General features: G+C 41.2%; 1 pseudogene; it reads right to left on the bottom strand.

The window, feature by feature from the left end:
* Nucleotides 1-9377: 9377 nt before the first annotated feature.
* On the bottom strand, nt 9378-10927 carry LOC100613917 (nuclear pore complex protein Nup50-like; annotated as a pseudogene).
* Between the last annotated feature and the right edge of the window lie 1102 nt (nt 10928-12029).

Here is a 12029-nt window from a genome sequence, read left to right on the forward strand (position 1 = left end):
ATCCAGGGCAGAGGAACATCAATTCCAGCCTATTGGTATTGGGGCATCTTCTTAAACATGCACTCTGTCTTCACCCTCTCATCCTTTATTACCCACGTCAACTCCTGGACTATCAGCTAACCCTGGTTGGCCTTTTTTTTAAAGTGGAGAATTAGATTATAATGCACTCTGTTATAACAAATTTTTAACTAGAATATGTTGACATGGTTTTTTTGTTTGTTTGTTTTTTGAGGTAGGGTATCGCTCTGTCAACCAGGCTCCCAGACTCGAGTACAGTGGCACATTCATGGCTCCCTGTAGCCTCCACCTCCTGGGCTCAGGTAACCCTCCCACCTCAGCCTCCCGAGTAGCTGGGACCACAGACACATGCCACCATGCCCAGCTAATTTTTGTATTTTTTGCAGAGACAGTCTTACCACGTTTCCCAGGCTGGTCTCGAACTCCTGAGCTCAAGCAGTCTGCCTGCCTCGGCCTCCCAAAGTGCTAGGATTATAGGTGTGAGCCACTGCACCTGGCTGTTTTGTTTAAAAAGTTTTTTTTTTTTTTTTAAATGGAGTATCGCTCTGTCACCCAGGCTGGAGTGCAATGGTGCCATCTCGGCTCACTGCAAGCTCCACCTCCCAGGTTTATGCCATTCTCCTGCCTCAGCCTCCCGAGTAGCTGGGACTACAGGTGCCCGCCACCACGCCTGGCTAATTTTTTGTATTTTTAGTAGAGACGGGGTTTCACCATGTTAGCCAGGATGGTCTCGATCTCCTGACCTCATGATCTCCCTACCTCAGCCTCCCAAAGTGCTGGGATTACAGGTGTGAGCCACTACGCCCGGCCTGTTTAATAAGTATTTTTCAAAAAGAAAACCTTGGAATTATGAGACTTTTGTAACTATCTTTACTAGGCTTTTCTCTTGCTCCTTTCTGAACTATGAGGCTTAGATATATTTAATTTATTCATTCTTAAGCTTACATTTTTTATTCTACAATTACTATATCCCCACTCTGTGCTAGGCACCACATTAGGTGCTGGGAATTCAGTGTGGATGAAATAAATATAGCCTGCTCAGTTATGGAACTGACAGTCTTGAGGGAAGACAGGCATGAAACAAATACTCAGATTATGAACAAATTGCCATGGTGATGAGTGCCGCAAAAGAGAAGAAGAGGATGCTGTTAAAATGTATCATCAGAGGCCTGCTGGTATGGGGGAGATTGTCAGGGAAAGGGAAAGTCGTCCCTGAGGAATCGACATTTAAATCTGAGAACTGATGACTCATAGGATTTGGAGAGGTGGGAAGTTAGGAGGGGAATATTCCTGGTTGTCTTCATTATCTACTGCTGTATAACATTACCTCAAAACATGGTAGCTTAAAACAGCAACATTTATTGTCTCATAGTTTTGGTAGGTCAGGAATATGGTGGCAGTTAGCTGACTACTTTCACTCAGGGTCTCTCAAAAGGCTTCAAAGTGGCAACCAGGGCTAAAGTGAAGTTATTTAAAGGCTCAGTTGGGGATTGACCCCACTGAAGACTGCAAAACATCACTGAAATAAATTAAAGAAAACCTAAATAAATATGAAGACATGTCGGTGGATTGGAAGACAATATTGTTATGATGGCAGTAATCCCCACGTTAATCTACATATTCTGTGCAATCCCTATCAAAACCCTAGCTCACTCTTTTGCAGAAATGGACAAGATGATTCTAACATTCATATAAAATTTTAAGGGATCCAGAATAGCCCAAATAATCTTGAAAAAGAAGAACTAAGTTGGAGGACTAACACTTTCTGATTTCAAACTTACTACAAGCTTTAGAAATCAAGACCATGTGGTACTGGCGTAAGAACAAATACTTAGATCAATGAAATAGAATCAAAAATCTAGAAATAAATGCATGTATTATGGGCCATTGATTTTTGATAAGGGTGCCAAGACAATTCAATGGGGAAAATAATATTTTCAACAAATGGTTCTGAGACAACTAGATATTCACAAGCAAAAGAATGAAGTTGGATCCATACCTCACACCATATGCAAAATTGAACTCAACATGGATCATAGACCTAAATATAAGAGGTAAAACTAGAACACTATTAGAAAAAAAATAGGAGTAAATCCTTATGTTGTTGGGTTAGGCACTAGTTTCTTGAATACGACACCAAAAGCACAAGCAACCAGAGAAAAATTGGTAAATTGGACCTCATCAAAATTAATAACTTCCGTGCTTCAAAGGACATTATCAAGAAAATGATGGTGATGGTTGTATAACTCTGAAAATACTAAAAACAACCAAATTGTTACATTTTAATGAGTGAATTGCATGGCATGTGGATTATATTTCAGTAAAGCCATTATAAAGAAAAATAAGAAAGTACAAACACAACCCCCCAAAATGAGAGAAAATATTTGTAAATCACGTATGTGAAGAGTCTAGTATTCAGAATATAAAAAGAACGTTGATTTCACAATTAAAAAGACACAATATTTAAATGGGCAAAGGATTTGAACAGACGTTTATCCAAAGAAGTTGTATAGCTAACCAATAAGCTCATGAGAAAATGCTTAACATCAGTAGTCACTTAAAAAATGCAAATCAAAACTACAAGGATACCACTTCACACCTAGTAGGATGGCTGTAAGCAAAACAACAAGAGCAAGTGTCAGTGAGGATGTGGAAAAATTGGAACCCTCCTAACATTGCTGGTGGGAATGTAAAATGATGCAGCCACTTGGAAAACTAGCATTTCCTCCAAAAGTTAAGCATAGAGTTACCATATGACCCAGCAATTCCACTCTTAAGTATGTCCAAGAGAAATGAAAACATTACATTCATGCAAAAACTTGCCCACAAATGTCATAGCAGTATTATTCATTACAGCCCCAAAATGGAGCAACCTAAATGTCCTTCAGTTGATGAATGGATAAACAAAATGCAGTTTATCCATATAGTGAAACATTATGCATCCGTAAAAAGGAATGAAGTACTAATTCATGCTACAAGGTGAATGAAATTTGAAAATATTATGCTAAGTGAAAGAAGCCAGACACAAAAGGACACATAATGTATGATTCCAATTGTATGAAATGTCCAGCATAGGCAAATCCATAAAGACAAGGTATTATTAGTGGTGCCAGAAGCTGCTGGGAGGAGGGAATGGGGAGTGACTGCTAACAGGTGGAGTTACTTTTAGGGGAGATGAAAATGTCCTAGAATTAGATAATGCTACTGGTTGTACAGCTTTGTGAATATAGTAAAAAATCACAGAGTTGTACACTTTAAAAGGGTGGATTTTATGGTATGTGAATTCTATCTCAAACAAGCAAAGTCTGAGAAACTGCAACATGATTACTAAATGTAATACAGTATCCTGGATGGGCTTCTAAAAAAGGAAGGTAGAAATTAAGAAAATTCTAATAAAGTATAGGTTTTAGTTAATAATACTTATTGTTATTATTACTTTTTTAATTTTTAGAGACAAGATCTCCCTATGTTGCCCAGGCTGTTCTCGAACTCCTGGGCTCAAGTGATCCTCCTGCCTCAGCTTCTCAAAGTGTTGGGATTGTAGGCATGAGCCACCACACCGGGCCAATTTTAGTTTATAATAATGTTCAATATTGGTTCATTAACTGGGCAGATGTACTGTACTCATATAAGATGTTAAGAATAGGGGAAACTGGGTGTGGGGTATACAGGAACTCTCTATACTATCTTCCCAATTTTTCTGTAAATCCAAAACTATTCTAAAAGAAAACGTTGACTTTAAAAAATGTTCAGCAAATATTTACATAGTACCTGCTATGTGGATGTAGAGGACAATGTGCAGTCCTTTACTCAAGTTGCTCTCTGGGCAGAAGGGTGAGGATAAGACAAATACATACTCAAAAAGAGGCCAAAAGTCAGAAATAAAGAGACATAATGCCTAGGGCTTAAAGGAGAGAGCCTATCGGGGGGATGGAGGGATGGGCATAAGGTTGGTTCTTGAAGATGTGTGGGGCCTGGCTAGGCAGAGTTGGGGTGGGGATCAGGGAATGCTTCATGAGGTCCTTACAGGGTTTGAAACCGGGTGGCCATGTTCTTTGGAGCTGGACTGTGGGGTTGGTTAGAAGGTAGTGAGGACTTCTCCCTTAAATAGGAAAGATAGGGTCTTACTGCTTAACCTTTTGCCAGTGGCTGCAGAGGTCTCTTTGTTTTAAGGCCGTCTACTCCAGGCTCCTATCACACTTGAACCATCACCCTCTTCTGAGATTCAGCCTGCCCCACTATGTCAGCATTTCCATCTTCACATCTGTTTGGGGCTTCAATATCATCACAGATACAAACCATCCTATTTAGGACTTGACATATAGCATTCCGATCTCTTAGGTAATTATTTTACTATATTAAGAAGGAAAAGTAAATTGGAGTCCTCCAGGCCCCATTACCATTCATCTCTCCTCCCTCTGAACAAGTTTCAGGTTGCAGAAAGAAGTTTCAGGGAACCGAAAGCATGGGATGGACTCCCACCCCTTGTTTTATTTGCAGATCTCTCTGCTTTCATCTCTAGAGCAGTCTGTGCCTGGCAGCAGGTTCATAAAGTTGTTCTGTGTCTGAGTTTGGGGACATGCTGGTGGCTGTCCCTGTGGGGTGATGTCTCAGGCAGTCTAGGTGAGCCATGCCAAGAGGCTTGGTGTCTGGGACCACTTCCTTTGCACCTTGGTCTCCCTCCTCCTTGTGCAGAATAATTTGTTCTCATTTCCTTTACCTCTCTTATCTCTAACCCAGAGGCTTATGCAGAACACAAAGAAAATGCCCTGGGACTGAGGGCCTGGGCCCTCTCCCTGAGAGGTCAGGTCACACTGAAACCTGGTACAATAGTGGTAACCCAAGCCTAAGACCTTGGTTGGGGGATGTCACTTCTCCCACTTCCACTGGCCAGTGTCAGAACATTGGCTCTATTTAGAATCAAATTCTTCAGTCTATTTGTGGTTGCCCCATAACAACCAGTACTTCTATTGGAAACCATTTTTAATGACATCTTCCCCACTACTTCCCACAAGTGATACTTGTTCAGTGTAAAAAACCTTAGAAAACACAAAAACCTTAGAAAACACAAAGAAAAAATTAAACACTCATAATCTCATGACCCAGAAAAACTTATTGTTAATATTTTCAGTCATTTGTGTGCATATATGTACAAGCAAAATGGGGTCATACCATGTACCCTTTTGGCAACCTCCCTCTTTCACATGGTAGTACATCATGAACATTCTCCTACATCAGCCAATATTCTTTTAAAACATGATTTTAATTGCCCCACAGTGTTCTATGGTTTGATATGCCACAGTGTACTTGCCCACTCCTCTACTTTTTTTGTTTTTGTTTTTTAAAGAGACTGGATCTCGCTATGTTCCTCAAGCTGGACTTGAACTCTTGGGCTCAGGAGATGCCCTGGCCTAAGCCTCCTGAGCAGCTGGGACTGCAGTGTGCACCACTGCACCTGGCTTTCAATCCCCTACTTTCTTTTACACACATGTTGCCGCTCAAATTACTGGTCATTTCATTAGGATAAGCTCCTGCAAGTGATACTGCTGCATCAAAGGGCAGATTCATTCTCAAGAACTTACTAGTGTCAAATTTTCTCCCAAAATGCTAGCTCCAAAGCATATTACCTGCATCTGTGTATGAGAATGCTCACTTTCTCACCACTTGCAAACTCTGGGCATTATGATTTCTTGGAATCCTTGCCAAGTCTATAATAGTAAAAAATGGAATCATATGTTTGTTTAACTTACATTTCCAATTAACAGTAAGGCTGAGTACCTCTTCACATTGGCCATTTGTGCCTCTCCTTTTGTGAATAATCACCTATTCATACTCTTTGCTTATTTTTCTATTAACAAACTATCATTCTCTTACTGATTTGTCATTCTTTGAAGAGATTGCAAAGATTCTTATGAGGAAAACAGGTTACAGAAAAGCTGAATAGAATAAGATCCCGTATGTGTGAAAAACACCTACACTTACATATTTAGAAGATCTGGAAGGAAATAACTATTAACAATGGTTCTGAGAAGTAAGATTAAAAGTTATTTTTCTTTTTTTTGTTTACTTTTCATTTATTCACATTTCATGGATTGTTACACTTCCTCGATGGGAGCATTCAAAAACTAATACAAGCTGAGATTATATTGTCTGGACAATTCAAGTATTTTAGTTTTAGAAAACAATTTCCTATTTAAAGTAAAAAGCAAACAATTTATCCATCTGATTGCTAAGAAGTTTTACATCTCCATTACAATTGTGTCTGCATCAAACGGAGAGTCCTTCATCCTCAATATGATTGTTACTGGTTGAGAACATAGAGTGGCCTGTGTTCTGAGTGCCTGATTGGAAAAGACCTCCCCGTCATCTACCATACTACGGGACAAATCAGTATCTACTCAAATTCCCACTTCCAGAATGAGAGGACTCATCAGGGGTTTAGGAGTTTGCAAAGCCTTCAAAATGTATTGTGCTTGAATTTTGACTCTTCTGAAATAGAATAACTGACAAATGCTCAAAAAACAAACTTATTTAACTTTTACTGAAAAGGCTCTCAGTGAAAACTTGTTTTGAACTCTACCAGAAGGTAGAATATTAGTTTTTCTTCCTCTCCACACCAGAAAAGTTAGTTTTTTCTTTTTTTGACATGCAGCATATATAAAATGATCTAGAATTGAAATTGTAAAATAGAATAATCCTCTTAAAGAAAATCAGCCCATGAACAGTCAGACTTGTCCTTCCGTGGAAAACATAATCTAAACTTCTTTAAAAACTGGCCATATTTTCAGTTTGTAATTCAAATAATGAATATGGCATAACAAATTTTTTTGCTTACTAGGAATGCGCAAAAGGATGAGATGGATACACAGGTTTAAAAAAAAAGGCCACTGGGATACTTAGTATTTGTCCAGATGCAAAACAATTTCAGAATAACAAAATACACACCTTGCTTTAGGCCACGTATATGATACACTTCATAGATTCTCAAACAAAAGATGAAAATTTCAGTCCACATTAAACATTTTAAAGCATAATTTCTAATATTTTGTTAAAAATAAGTCAAACTAAAATAACGCATAAATCAGAATTACCTGTTAACATAGTGGGGAAAATAGGTAAGCCCTCCGGGGCCCCCGTGCCCCAAGTAAAAGACAAGGAGTTAAATTTTACAATTAAATCCACGTATACTCAGGCACTTTACACTAATAATCAAAGTGGAGACCAACCAGTTCCTAAAGCATAAAAGAGTGATTTTAAGAAAATATCACATTTTGAGTTATGGTATACTCATCACATTTTTCCCTGTAATTTTCACTTTAACAGTGATAGTCTTAGCAGCAAAAATTTGCTGGGAATGTTAGGAAAAAAGGAAGCCACACATACCCACTAATTTAAAAATATATAAACTATTTTTTTACAGAAGGGGCAGGTTTAAAAGAAAACCCAATCATGATCTTTTCATGCCATTTTTTGTGAACTTTCCATACACACGCAGACGCTAACAAAGTACTGTGTCATATACACTGAAGTGTCCTAAAGATGCCTGTGAGCTGCTGATTGCAGCTGACACCAGGGAAGCATGTATGGCTAAGTTGCAACAAACTTAAATTTGTTCCCCTTAGTTCTTCATCTTTTTAAAAGTTGAATAAACTTAATGTCAATCAGGCAGGGCCGGTATTAACAGCATCAACCACTTGCTTACTATGAATCATCTGCAACAGAAACTCACGTGCATTCTCAATTCTAAAAAGTCAGTGTAAAAATAATGGCCACTTCCTCCCTAGGTGCCTACTATAGCTATGTCTGACAGCATCCTGTAACAGTACAAGCACACCTCTCTCTGCACGGATTCATCCAAAGCCACACACTAGGGCCAAATTCTCCCAGTGGAATCAAAACACTGAAAGTAGAGCAAGAATCTTATGACAACGTTGGCCCAATCACACCTCAGGTACTTAGAAGTTCATCATATTTGATCATAAAATTGCTCCTGGCTCCAAACCTTACACTTAAAGACTGTAGTTTTAAAAAAGCCACTGTACGGTCCACAATTATTCTGACTACTCTTTTCTAAATGAGAATGCGCTACGCACTGAAGATCAGAACACACACACGTGAACCCTTGGGCACTGACCCTGAGCCTGTACACAAGATCAGCTGGTACTAGTCTCAAATGATTCATGAGGAATCAAAGTAGAAATTTAAACATTCAATTCTGTATCTCATTCATGTGCCCAGAGTCTTCAGAGAATGCTCGTGTTAGTTACCTGACAGCTCTGGAGAAGTGACATGGATATTCGTGTGCATAACCATGGCCCTTCCAAACAGACATATGGAACCTTACTCTTAAAAAAGTAAAGATATTTCAGATATCAAATGTATAATATACTGCTGTCTAAAGTTAAAGGCAAAATGTACACACGATTTTCTCTTCCATTACCTTATTACGTGTTTCCTAGTGAATTCACATGGCTTGTGTGTCAAAGCTCCCAGGCACGTCACTTGGTCATAGTTTTCATATGCATGGGGTTGATCATGGTACAAATGCCTATGAGCATCTTCTTTTTCTAGGATGGTCTCATTTGACTGTCATTTCGTAAGGGTTCACTCTCCATGGTGTAGATGATAAGCTACCAAATTTGTGCTTTTAAACCCATTCCTGGCAAGCCCCCTTTATCTTCATTTTGTCTTTAGGGGGATAAAGAAGTAACACTACCTCATTAATAGAAACTACAAAGCCAAAAAACTCCTTCACAAGCTGTTCATTTCTTTTTAGAATGAAAATGCAGGTCCTGAATTCTCGTGAAGCAGCCCACAGGGTTAGAGGCCAATGATTCGAACGCTGAGGTGAACACTTAGTACTCACATTTTAGCTTCAAAATAAAAATAAAGCAGAGGACAAATGCCTGTCACAGCGTGGCAGCCTGGTTCATTTGATAACACAAGTCTCACACGTCGGCTGAGCCCACTGGAGAGAAGCACACAGGCCAGCTTCCTTCTGAACACAGCCGGGCACCTGTTCAAAAGCCTCTTTCGTGGTGGCGATGGACCCCAAAACCCACGGGTTGGAAGAGCCTTTGGGAAAGCGAATCGATACCCTGATTGCAGTCCTTGAAGAAGTCACTTAGGGTTAGTTTAATAAACAAACGAACATTTAAAAAATCTTCCAAAAATTGCATTCAAATGTATTTTACACTTGAGGCAGTTCTTAAGAAGTGAGAGTGCGGTTTCTTGACACAATATTTAAAGGTTTTATTGGCCACATTAATCTTCCTCACAAAAGTTTTAAGTTATCTATAAGTTCTTAGAATGTCAAAGAAGAGAAGAAAAACTGACTAAGTTTAAGGGGCGGTGGAAGAAGCAGCAACTTGGCAATAATTCCGCAGCCGACTTCGCGTGTTCAGGCATCCTTTTTCTCCAGTAAAATTTTGTGCAACTCGTCTGCATCCTCGCTGGTTTTTACCCGAATCAACATGGTGACTGGCATGGTGGCATTCTTCTCGTCGATTGGTGGATTTGGAACACAGACGATAAGAACGTTATTTTTCCCTGTTCGCGTACATGGCATATTGGGTGGAATCAGAACATTCAGCAATATGTTGCCTAAATTGGTGTCTGCCCGCACCAAAAGCTATGTCTTCTGATTTGCCGTAGGTTTTAAATGCAGAGTACCTATGCCTTTCTCTTTAAACTGTCTTTCTTGTAAAATAGTTTACACTTTTTGGAGTAAAAAGCATCTTCTTTTACTTCGGTAACTACTACTTTGGGTGGCTCATCATTCTCTTCTTAATCTCCACCTTTGCATTCACCACTGTCACCTTCCGCTTGGCCCTCCAATGGTTTAGTGGGAAATGGTGAAGAGACTGGTTTACTCTGGATAATATCTTTGCCAAATAAACTAGAGTTTCCAGGGGAGAATGAAAATCCAGTCGGGGGACAGAGCTTAATGAGCCCAAAACAGAGCTATCAACTTTCTTGCCGAAATTAAATGAGGCACTTGTCGCTCCTAGTGATGATGGGTCCGTTTTCTTTTCAGATGCCACCTCCACCTTCTTGTCAGGTGTATCTTCAGTTTTGCTGCCATGAAACAAAAACGTTGACTCTTGCTGTAATTTTATTGAGCCAAAAAGGGAAGGAGACTGTGTTTCAGCCGCCGCTTTGTTAGATTCACTTTCAGAATTCCTGCCATTGTTCCCGTGTTGCTGTTCAATGTTTGCTAAATATTTCTCATAGTCTTTAAAGATAGGTGTCAGATCACAGAGGGAGTTTGTATTCGCGTGCTTCACCATCCAATCCCGCACGGAGCAGTCCAAGGCGGCCAACTGCTTGTGATAGGCATTTCCGACACAAGCTTTACCGGAAGTAAGGCCAGAGGAGGAGGGCTGCTGACTGTCCCCATTAGTTTTGGGATTTGAAACTTTTTTATCAACCAAGGCGGTAGGGCCATTTGCAGCAAGAGAACCAAAGGCTACCTTGGGCTCTGCCACTGCCTTTGCACTGGTGAAGGGAGGGGCACTGGTTATGTTGTTTCCATTCGACAGTCCTTCCAAAGGCTTCCCTCCAGCGCCACTACCAAATCCAGGAAACCGTCCTCCTCCAAAAGGTACCACCAAACCTTTAAAGCCTTTAAAGTCTCCTCTACTGTCAGATTCGAATCCAACATTTCTGCGCTTTGCTTTCTTTATGGCTCTATTCTTCAAGACTTCCTCACTGGCCACGGAGAATGTTCCCACCTCTTCAGCTTCATCTTCTTGATCCCAATTCCTATCTGTCAGTTCCTTCTCGGTATTTCTTTTGGCCATGTTTTCGAACCTCCTCGGCGGCCGCCGCTGCACTCGCTGGGTCTTGGGTGCGGCGAAACCCGGCGCGCGGCGGCGCAGGGGTCTGGAGCGGCTGGTGGTCGCCGGGCCGAGCGCGCTCGGCCGCTTCCGGTGCTGCCCTGCGGTCCTCAGAGGACTTGGTGCTCGGCAAGCCCAGAGACTCAAACACCATGTCCCCAGGGGGGCTCCTCACGCTGTGTTCGGCGGGGAGGCGAGAGCGCCGGTTCAGCCGGAGACCGCTGGGGGAACCGCGCGGAACACGCTCCGGGCGGCCATTTTTTAAGTCGACAAAAGTTATTTTTCTTTAAGCATTTTTTACATACATGTATTTTCTTCTTCTTCTTTTTTTTTTTTTCCTGAGACAAAGCCTCACTCTGTTGCCTAGGCTGGAGTGCAATGGCATGAGCCCGGCTCACTGCAACTTCTGCCTCCCAGGCTCAAGCGATTCTCCTGTCTCAGCTGCCCGAGAAGCTGGGACTACAGACACATGCCATGGTACCTGGCTAATTTTTGTATTTTTAGTAGAAACCGGGTTTCACTATCAAACCAGGCTGGTCTTGAACTCCTGACCTCAGGTGATCCACCTGCCTCGGCCTCCCAAAGTGCTGGGATTACAGTAGTGAGCCACTGCACCTGGCCGTATTTTCTTCTTTTTAAAAAACAGTAGATATTTGTTTTGAAAGTGTCCTGGACTTCATGCATCGTGGCATTTAGCACCCAGTCCCACCCAGCAGTACACAGGGACCTCAATGCAGATGAGCAAAAGACATGAATAGGTAATCAGCCACAAAAGGAGGAACACAAATGGCCAATGGGAAGAGGGGTTAGTTCTTGCTACTAATTGAAGTATAAACTAGAACATATAATGGGCCGGATGTGGTGGCTCATGCTTGTAATCCCAGCACTTTGGGAGGCCGAGGTGGGAGGATCACCTGAGGCCAGGAGTTCGAGACCAGCCTGGCCAACATGATGAAACCCCATCTCTACTAAAAATACAAAATAATTAGCCAGGCATGGTGGCGGGCGCCTGTAATTTCAGCTACTCCTGAGGCTGAGGCAGGAGAATCTCTTGAACCCAGGAGGTGGAGATTGCAGTGAGCTGAGATCGTGCCATTGGACTCCAGCCTGGGCAACAAGAGCGAAACTCCGTCTCAAAAAAAAAAAAAAAAAAAAGAGAGAACATATGATTCC

The sequence above is a fragment of the Pan troglodytes genome, chromosome 15, assembly GCF_028858775.2.
Source record: "Pan troglodytes isolate AG18354 chromosome 15, NHGRI_mPanTro3-v2.0_pri, whole genome shotgun sequence".
In the NCBI taxonomy this organism is placed as follows: domain Eukaryota; kingdom Metazoa; phylum Chordata; class Mammalia; order Primates; family Hominidae; genus Pan; species Pan troglodytes.